Source organism: Rhipicephalus sanguineus, chromosome 5 (genome assembly GCF_013339695.2).
Source record: "Rhipicephalus sanguineus isolate Rsan-2018 chromosome 5, BIME_Rsan_1.4, whole genome shotgun sequence".
Lineage (NCBI taxonomy): Eukaryota > Metazoa > Arthropoda > Arachnida > Ixodida > Ixodidae > Rhipicephalus > Rhipicephalus sanguineus.
The window spans coordinates 151532692-151543580 of NC_051180.1; positions in this window are offsets into that span (position 1 = coordinate 151532692).

The following is a 10889-nucleotide window of genomic DNA, read 5'->3' on the forward strand; positions in this document are numbered from 1 at the left end:
CGAACAATGGGAAAAACCTACCACGCGTTCCTCGATGAAGATTTGGTTGCAGCTGCTTTGTACTTCACACAAGGGCTTCGAATAACATCAAATGGTCCTTCCGTCTCCCCGCGTGTGTTTCCGGCTTTCATATAAAAAAGGGAGACCTGTCTAGCAACTCAATCAGTTCATTCTAAGACTGCCATGGATAGACCACGGAAATTAAGGACACCAGAAGAACAGCGTGAATAATACAATGCTGGACAAAAGGGACGTTCGTCTTGCGAAAAATGTTCGCAGAACCAATCAAGGTCCACCACACCACAAAGCGATTGTCACGACCAAGTGCTATGAAATAATAATAAAACACCCCCCCCTCATCAGCTGTGTGGTGTTTGGTGCAGCTTCGCGTTCGCAGGGCGGGATGGCGGCCAATTTTTATAGTTACATTATTGTACCCTATTATGGATGTGATGACCGATGATTACATGTTATGTTTGTGCTTCTGTATTCACGATTGACCTGTCGTGAACGCGCTTCTGCAGTTGACAGGCACTGAAATGAAGAATAAAGAAACATCAATGAGGGGATAAATTGACAAACATTTCCATAGGGTTCGTGCTATACAGCATGTAAATGACCTCCATTTCAGTCTATCTGGCCATTGTTTTATAGCAAAAATGTTTGTTTTTCTTCATTCGTGTAAAAGTGCTTTTAGCACACGAGCTTCACGTGAGCACTTCGGACAAAGAAGCACGGTGTCAAAAATGCTGCGCATGTGTTCCCTGAATATATTTAGTTACGGTGTTGTGCACTACGACCAACCACTGTTTTGTCTTCTTCTTGTTGCCATTCAATGCATCCACATCTCCACCATAATTTCGCACAGTTTTATGAAAGTGTGTCTACCAGATCTCGTAACTATGGAAATGGTTCAGGTGACGCACGTTGTTATTACAAGGCAGGGACAATTGAGAGGTCTAAAACGTGGCCTTCTCCGGTAGAGCCCTTTTCATTCATTCGTCTGATAACTTCCTCAGCGACCCGGACTAGCACGTCCGAGGCGATCAGCGCCAAAACATCTAGTTCATCGGCACGCTGGTGTTCCCATTTCGTGAAGAACGTTCACACCACGTATGTCCCCGGACCTGTCATCGGCCCAGAACACGTCGTCTCGGGAGACGAGCAGGAGAACGGCGCGGCGTCGGGGACCAGAACAGAAGCCGCTCTGAAAGGAAGCACTTATAGAAGCACGCATGAGGGGAGACGCCAATACCGGAAAACCTACGCATAAGGAAGATCGACCGCATCTCGAGGCGCAGTACGAGAAACAGAAACGCTAGAATTGCCCAGGCGTCGAGGCAACACGCAGTCCTCCGTGACAAAGAAGCCGTGGAAGAAGGTTGGGAGCCCTGTTGAAGTGGTTGAGATGAGGCATCAGAGAAAAAATAAAGAAAATAATGAAGGAAGTGTAGAGCTGGCTGCAAACAAGACACTGTCTCGGTAGCATTGGTTGAGGAGTGCATTCTTTGCATTGCCGTGTAATTTTGCCTACCATGCCACAGATTCGCTTGCTATGGCTCTTTGTTTCCTTCCGTCTTCTATAGCTCAGTACGTCGATCGCTATTAGCACTCGCGATGCAGCAGCACTATATGGAGAAAAGCAGCAGGTGCAGAACGAGCTTGCACTCCGTTCGGGACCATTGCTTCTACCCCCGATAACTTGGCACTCACCGACCGCTCCCGCCGTCGTTCTACTGGGGAAGCCGCAAGCAAGCAAGTAACGCGCACCCACACCCAAGCTAGGTCGCTATCTTTTTCTCGTGCGCTGAATCCCCGAGAATTTGTACGACTGTTTTTTTATGTTTTTCATTGACCCAGATATGTACAACTGGGGCTTTATTGTAGCGTTGGACACGTGGCTCATTCTTTCCCGACTAGTTAGGTTTATTTGCCTTTGCTGCCTTGCACATAGGCGGACGGGACTAATGGTCTAAAAACAACTCAGATGCAGGGCTGTGATGGAGACATATTGTCTTCGCAGCATGTGGCGAAGCGAAGCGAAGCGTATGACAGAGCGGTGCCTTTCTGGTCGAGCATTCCGGTGAACGGATAGTGCTGTGAGGAACTGTCAAGCTTGTCACTGCCACTATTCGAATTGTGTCTAAAAAGCACATTGACATAAAAAGAGCACATTTGAAATCGGTATAGTTCTTCGGGAATACTTCTTTTGCTACACCACTAATCCATAAAAAGGTGTATAAAAATCTAATTCAAATATACAGGACACGTGCCAAAACATGGTGGGGCGCCCTCAAATGCTCACTAGCATGTAATGACATAAGCTGCCTGCAGCCTATAAACATGACCGTGCTTTACCATGTGTTTATTAAAAAGTCAAAGGAGCAATGTTGTTATCGGGCTTCATTGAGAGAGGAATTTTCTGCTTCGTTGCGTCTCATAAAACACGGTCTCTCAGTTGAACGATTAGGAATCTGTGGCCTTGTGCATCTACAGATATAGAATTTGTAACAAAGAGAGACCTGTAGCACACCTACTAACGTTCGGACACATTTTAAATGTGTAATAACACGTTTCGCCCAGGAAGGTTGTCTCGTGTCGTTAATCATGAGTGTGTAGCAACTTAAAACATCATGTCTTATTTAGGGCACAAATGTTTGGGTGGCACCGATGTTGTGAGTCACAATTTTTCTATGGCTACATTGATCTGAAGGCAAAGGGCGGATGGCTTTCTCTCCGTTTAAGGCAAAAAGTCACAGTTTCGCCTCAATGGCTAAGCAATGAGTTCGACAGCGAGAAATTGCAATATGACAGGAAGAAAGGCAAGCAGCGAGAAACTTGCTGCGCATTACTCAAGCACAAAAAACACATAAGGCGAGTGCGAACTAATTGTCAGAGATCAACACTTACAGCACGCCGCTCAAGCACAAAGGACGCAGGAAACGAGCGCACAGGTATAAACAGGATGAGAGTGAACTGTCACAGTTGTTACTTCAACTAGCCCCTACTTTGGCTTTGCTAGCTAGCAGCTTACTCCATTCGTAAACGCGCCCGCTGCAGCGAGCAAAGTGACGTTCGTGTGGTCAGCCACGGATCGCGTTTTCTGCAGGCAACGATTCTGGTCGTTAAAATGAAATTTCATTAAGTCTACTTGGCACATATTCCTAAGGCTAAAGTTACAGCGCAAATGCACTTCTTTGGTCCCTGCAACCACCCGAATATGATGTCATATCTTCGCGTATCTAAAACACTTTCATCCTAGTTACACGTTTTGCTTTAGAGCTGTTGTTGTGTGCGCATGTGCGGTAAGGTTGCCTTGGCGTTATTTATGCATTGGTGGATGAAAGAATAAAGCAGTTGTTAGTCAGCGCTTGTTTTGTACGTTTTTTTTCTTCATGGGTGTCTTGTGTGTTTGCGCTGTAATTTTAGCCTCGGGATACTGGTCATGGCGTAAGATATATTGCCACGCCCACTTCTTGTTTTATTTTGATGCTTTTGGGTTTGACCAGCAAGGACGGTTGTCAACGCTCGAGGCTGTCCGCGAAGCGTGTTCGAGAAGCTTCGCGATTGTAGGAGATCGTTTTGTTGATATTGCGCGCAAGACGCGCACACTCGAGCTTATTCTAGAACTTGCGCGAAAACCAGCGATAACGCTGGAATATTACACGGCACATGTATAAATGCCGACGCGCTTCACCGCTTGTCAGTTGATCGACGGTCGACGCTCTGTTCGCCGCTATCAGTGTACTGCTCTAGTTTGACTTTCAGTTTACCGGCCACAAGTTCGGCCAAATAAAGATTTCCTTCTCGGACGTGCTGACTGCTGTCTTCGTCGATGTCACGACTACGTGACAATATACTGTCACGTAGTCGTGACGCTGACAAAGTCAGCAGTCGGCGTGTACAAGATGAAACTCTTCATTTGGCCGGAGCTGTGTCCGGGAAATGGAAACTCAAACTACAGCAAACAATGAACGCTGTACACTGATGTCGGCGAACAGAGCGTCCGCCGTCGATTACCTGATCTGCAGTAAGGCGCGTCGGCACTTATACATGCGGCATCGAACATTCCAGCACATTATCCCTGGTGGCCGCGTGAGTTGCAGAAAAATCTGTTGTTCGCGTTTGCGCGCTAAAGCCTATAAAAAGATTCCAACATAATCTGGAAGGTTCCCAGACATAGGGCGCCTCTTGCGCAAGACAGCGGATACGAGTGCAACAGACTAGTTACATAAAAATAACAAAAGAAGCGCGCGTGGCGTTGCCTCCCTCTGAAAAAGCATCATCCCGATGCTTGTAACACATTATGAAGGGGGGGGGGGAGTGCATACACAAATAAAGTACAATGATAAAGGCAAAAACACAGTCCTAAGGTTTGCTCACGCATATAAAAAAGCTTAAGCCCGACATGGACGACTTCAGGTAGTGCGCGGTGCCGCTGAGAGTTCGTGACGCCGTCAGGGATAACCTCGTAGTCTAGAGCGCCGAGCCGCCGAAGTGCCTTGTATGGCCCCGAAGTATCGCCGGAAGAGTTCTTCATTAAGTCCACGCCGGCGTATCTGCATCGAGACCCAAACATGGTCGCCGGGCTGGTATTCCACGAAGCGTCGTCGAAGATTGTAACCGCGGCTGTCCGTCGTCTGCCGATTCTTGATTCGTAGGCGGGCGAGTTATCGGGCTTCGGTGTGATGAAGGCAGAACGCAACGTCCAGGTTGTCCTCGTCCCTGACGGTCGGCAGCATGGCGTCGAGCGTCGTCGAAGGGCTCCTTCTGTAACTAGCTTGAACGGCGTCATGTGCCTTGTTTCTTGCACTGGCGTTTTGTAACCGAACGTTATGCATGAAACGATGGCGTCCCAAGTCTTGTATTTGACGTTGACGTGCATGGCCCACATGTCGGCGATGGTCTTATTTGGACGCTCGGTGAGGCCATTGGTCTGTTGGTGGTAGGTGGTGGTACGGCGGTGGCTTGCCTCGCTGTATGCTGAGATCGTCTGAGTTAGGTCAGCAGTAAATGTCGTACCTGTGTAGGTGATAAGGACCTCTCAGGCGCCATGACGAAGGACTATGTTCTCAACGAAGAACTTGGCTACCTCAGCGGCACTGCCTTTAGACAGGGCCCTGGTTTCAGCGTAGCGGGTGAGGTTGTCCGTGGCTACAACGATCCGCTTGTTGCCGCACGTCGACGTCGGAAATGGCCCAAGCAAATGCATCCCGACCTGCTGGATGGGTTTACGAGGTGGATCGATTGGCTTAAGCAATCCCGCGGGCCATGTCGGCAGTGTCTTGCGTCGCTGGCAGTCCCGGCATGTCCTTACGTAACGAGCGACGGCAGCGGTAAGGCGTGGCCAGTAGTAGTTTCCTTGTGCGGGAAAAACCGAGGTGGCCAACCGTCGGGTAGTGTCCAAGGTACAACGATAAGGTCGTTGGTCCGGGCCGGCGAGAACTTGTTCTTTACGAGGACGTCTTTCTTCAATAAAAACGACGCCAATCCACGCCTGAATACCTTGGGTACTACGGTGGTGTTGCCATCCAAGCACTCTACCAAGCTTCTCATTTTCGGGTCGCTTCGGTCCCAAGAAGCTCTCCTCGTCGAGATCGGCACTTGGCGGCGTATCAACTGGTGAGAGTGCTTATGTCCGGACTTGTAAAAGACGGTAGTGTCTAATTCTTGATGTCTCAGACTCCATCGTGCGAGGCGACCTGAAGGGTCTTTTAAGTTAGCTAGCCTATACATGACGTGGTGGTGACTCATAACTTTGAAGAGCCTGCCGTAGAGGTAGGTGCAAAACTTTGACGTAGCCCAGATAATGGCAAGGTACTCCTTTTCTGTTGTGCAGTAGTTGGCTTGCGCCTTGGATAGTGACCGGCTGGCATAGCTGATGACTCTTTCCAGTTCGTTAGTCCTCGGCAAAAGGACGGCGCCCAGTCCTACGCTACTTGTATCGGTGTGGATTTCCGTATCGGCGAATTCGTCGAAGTGACGAAGTATCGGAGGCGTCTGCAGGCGTTGTTTCAGTTGCAAAAGGATAGAAAGTTGGGCTAGTTGGTACAATTGCATTCTTGATGCAGCGCTAAAAGACAGAGACTCAGAAGAAGCATTCACACAGGACGAACGCTGCGTTCGTCCTGTGTAAATGTTCCTTCTTAGTCTCTGTCTTTTAGCGCTGCATCAAGAATGCACTTGTTTCAGTGCTTGAAATGATTTAACTTGCGCCGTTTCCCACTTGAACCTTACATCGGTCTTGGCCAGTTTAGTAGGTGGCTCGGCGATGCGGGCGAAGTTTTTCACAAACCGCCTGCAATAGGCGCACAGACCGAGAAATCGACGCACAGCCTTCTTATCGGTGGGTGGCGGGAATATAAAGATGGCGGCTGTCTTCTGCGGGTCAGGGTGGACTCCAGGGTTGTTGATGACGTGTCCTAGGAAGAGAAGCTCTTCGCCGGCGAATCGGCACTTTTCAGGTTTGAGTGTTAGGCCAGAGTACCCGATTGCCTGAAGCACTGTTCCAAGGCGTCGGAGGTGTTCGTCAAAGTCGGGAGCGAAGACGACCACGTCATCCAGGTAGACAAGACAAGTCTGCCACTTTAATTCAACACTGTGTCCATAATGTGTTAGAACGTCGCAGGCGCCGAGCAAAGATTAACATGACCTTGAACTTCAACAGGCCGTCCGTTGTTATAAAGGCGTTCTTGCCAATAGCTCGTGTTGAGGTCCGTCGAAGAAAGATACTTTTCGTTATAAAGTCGATCCAAGGCCTCGTCTATCCGTGGGAGGGGATATACGTCTTCGTGGTCTTGTTCAGGCGACGGTAATCGACATGAAAACGCAAAGTTACATCCTCCTTCTTCACCAAGACTGGTGATGCCCACGGACTTTTAGATGCCTCTATGATGTCATCCTGCAGCATTTCGTAGACTTGTCGCTTTAGAGCTTCTCGTTCTGGCGTCGAAACCCGGTTCTCGCGTAAAAATCCGGTCGAAACCTGTTATGATAAAGTGCTTAGCAAGGGGCGTTCGTCGAACCGTTGATGACGACCAGAAACTCTCCTTGTATTGCTGCAGAAGGCATCAGAGCTGTTGCTTTTGGCATGCGGGAAGACTTGGGTTGACGTGAAATGATGATTCTGGTATTGGGGTCATCGTCGTAGCTTCGCCAGAATTTAAAACGCGAAAGCACCGCTGACAGCCACAGTTTCGTCGATGTGTGCAATCGTTATGCCCCTGCACTGGTGTCTGTATCCTTGGCTGAAGTTCGTTAGCATTACCCATCTTTTTCCTTCATGGAACCTAGCAATGCCTTTTGTGACGCAAACTTCACGGTCTAGCAGCAAACGCTGATCGCCTTCGATGGCACATTCGGTGTCTTCAGCCTATACGGTGCCGACGGGAATTATGACGCTGAATCTAGGCGGAATGGTGACTTGACCCCGTAGCACGTTCAGGGCACGTTCACATGGGTTCCTATCCGGCGGTGTCGCTTCGCCCGACGACAGAGTTATCGACTTGGTTCTTAGGTCGATAACAGCGCCGTCAGGGTTTAAGAAGTCCGTGCCAAGTACGGCATCCCTGGAGGAGTGTTGCAAGATTACGAAGCTCGCAGAATAAGTGCGATTATTGATGGTGATTCTCGCTGTCTAGACTCCAGGCGGCGTTCTTAGGTGGCCTCCAGCGGTGCGGATTTCGGGGATTTCCCAAGGAGTCCTAAGTTTCTTCAACTTCGCGGCGAACGGCCCACTGATGACGGAATAGTCGACTTCAGTATCGACGACAGCGGTGACGCTGTGGCTGTCGATGAGAACGTCGAGGTCGCCAGTTGGTCGCCTTGCGTTGCGGTTAGGTCGCGGCGTCGGATCGCGGCTACGTCGATTTGTCCCGCTGCTTTGACGTTGCATCGTCAGGTCTTATTCGGGCCGCGAAGCTTCGTCGTCAGGGCTCCGTTCGGCTTGCGGTGTGTTCTTTAAATTTCGCCGTGGCGTCATCGTCGGCGGCGAAGGATCTTCGGTATTTCGTCGTACAGCAACCACACCTCCATCGGTCGCTGCCCTTAGTTTCCCGAATATGGTCTGCGAAGGCTGGCGTCGAGCGGCGATTGAATTGCCGGGTGCGCATTTCCAGTGTCTTTTCTACTGTTGTTGCCTCCGAGAGAAATTCTTGGACGGTGTTCGGTGGATTCCTCATAAGTACAGCAAAGAGCTCTTTCTTTACTCCTCGCATGAGGAAACGAATTTTCTTCTCATCAGGCATGTCCAGGTCAGCGTGGCGGAACAGCCGGGTCATTTCTTCCGCGAGGACGGTCACGTTTTCTTTCGGAACTGAACGACTCCAAGAAAGTTTCAGAACTGAACGACTTCAAGTTTGTCCGGTAGGTGTCCGTATTGTGGGGGCAGTCCTTGCAATCTGCGGCTGGCTCGTCGGTCGCAGATGGTGTCGGTCTCTTGGCGACGTGGGCTGGGTTCACGGATTGACGGGCGCGTCCGGGACATATACATCGTAATTTTTGTGAAGTAGGGAAGCACCCACAGTGCCATTATTCGTCTTTTCTGTGGACCAGCGAGGCACCCTCTACAGATATGTAATGAATTATGTGCACTTTGTTGATGCTACGTGTGGCTGTGCCTCTGACAAATATAGTGAATAGCGCGCAATGGCACTTCTTAGAGTAAGAAGTGCGTTTCGACGCTCTTTACCCTTTACTCTTTAAAAAGAGATATCGTTAAAGATAAGCAATAAAAACCGCGTAATAATGGATGAAGCAGCGTATGGCGATAATAATTTAAGTGTGACAACACTCCGGGTGCCCGAAGAAAAACTTTCGACCAGATAGCCCAAGAAGGGCAGCCCTCGTTCTCTATACCCCATGACAGGCGACATTGCGGCGATTAAATTCCCAACATTCTAATCCCGTGGCTTGAAGACACATGCTTTCTCATCGGCTTCTGCTGCCCGATAAATTCGTGTTAGGACGTGCACTCGGCGTTCTCTGCGCTCATGATAGGTTTTTCATGAGCTTTCCCTCGAGACGATCTTCTGCCACATCTATCGTCGCTACACCGTATAGACCCGCAGCAAAAGTTACCACCTAACAATGTAGAGGAAATAGTTTCCACCGTTCGCTTTCTTGTAACTGTGATCACCCCATTCCGTGCCGCCATAAACTAAACACTAAGTGTCCCAGCACTGGTGTCCCCCACCCAAACGCATTTCGCGTGAGCTGCGCTCGTTTTTCTCTCGAAAATCCTTCTCTTGATGCGGGCGCACTCAGGATCCCGAAAACAGCGAGGCACACGCCTCTCCTGTCTCGATCTATTTCCTTTCTCGAGTCAGTGTGTTGGTTTACATCCGTGCTACTGTCTCTTTTCTTCGTCGACTGATAGATCACTGGATGCTTATATTAGCGTGCCCTTGTCCGCCGCCCTTCGGAACAGTATAGATCCTTCAGTCACGGGGTACACAATTATGTACGCGAACTTTGGAGGTGCGTCACACGCCGCGCCTTTCTTCAAATGGCCTCAAACTCAGTGTGCGCATTTGTGCAGGCTTCCTGAATGGACAACTAGCGGTCACTTAACTTCATTCTGCTGTGTATTGCTGCAGATGGTCACTTTGCTGGACACACCATGCTTATCACACTTTTGCTGGACAACCATGTTAGACGATTCTTCGGCGTGCCGCGTTCCAGGACCAACGTCCAGAGGATATTTTTTCTCCGCTCGACACGATTGCAACCAAAAACAAGCTGAGCATGCATTTCGGGCCTAATAGTTGATTATTTTTATGCAATAATTGAAGCTGACTGACGGCAGAATAATGAAATAATTAGTTACACGCAAATTAACATTAATTACTGGAACTCACACAAAAGAACACATTCCTCCATTTTTTTTCTTGGATGTAATACTGAGTGCCTTCGAATTATGCCATGCGAATTTGACGCATTAGAAGACCATGCATCATAATTCGTAACTGAAGGGGATAGATTAGGGGAGAAAACCGCTCGTCTTTCACCTGCGCTGCTTTTAAAACTGAACCCTGGCTTGAACACATGTGTTCGTCACAGTTTAACAAGCACGTCCAATAATAGAAGGCGATATGTATCAAAACTGAGTAGTAATAGCCTTTGTGGGTCATTACAGCTCAGTTGCTGCAATACTTGCTGATGTGCTTAGGAGCGGCTGTTTGTGTCCACTGAAAGATTGCAGAATAATGCCGAGCAAGGTTAGAATGGGAAAGGATTAATCGAAAGTGACAAAAAAGACGGAGAAGACTGAAAATGCAACGGTAGGTGTACTGTTTGTGTTAGAGCGCGAAGCTTGTCTTTTGTTATCTTATCCTTAGAGCGGAGGAGGGCTCCTCTATGGGCACTCCCCTCATTTCCTGCCACATCTGTAATCTGTCCTCTTTAGCAGCGCCATCTTGCATTTTGCTTCCATTGTGACGTTAGCATTTCCACTGTCAATTTAAGATTCTTTTGAGAAAGTTGAATGTCGTGTTACTTTTACATTGTGCTACGCTGAAGCGCGTTGCCTCACAACGGCTTTATAACGTCACGACACACCCGTCAACCTTATTAAGGTGAAAGCCTTAGATGCCTTGTGAAACACGAAAAGTGACAGTCGGCGTCAACACGAGTGATGCAGAAATCATCATCACTTGATGGCACACCTTATTACGTAATGATGACGTCACAAATTGCCAATATGGTGACCTGGTCATGATTAACTGTGGCGTCACATAACGTGACATCACATGATGACTTCTTCACACGACATCGCCTCCTGGACAAAGGCGGCACATCCTGGAGGCGTGTGAGGGGCAGACACCTTGCGATAACGTAAACGGCATTCAAAATTGACATGTGTGCGAAAAATGTTGTAGTGCACAGACTTT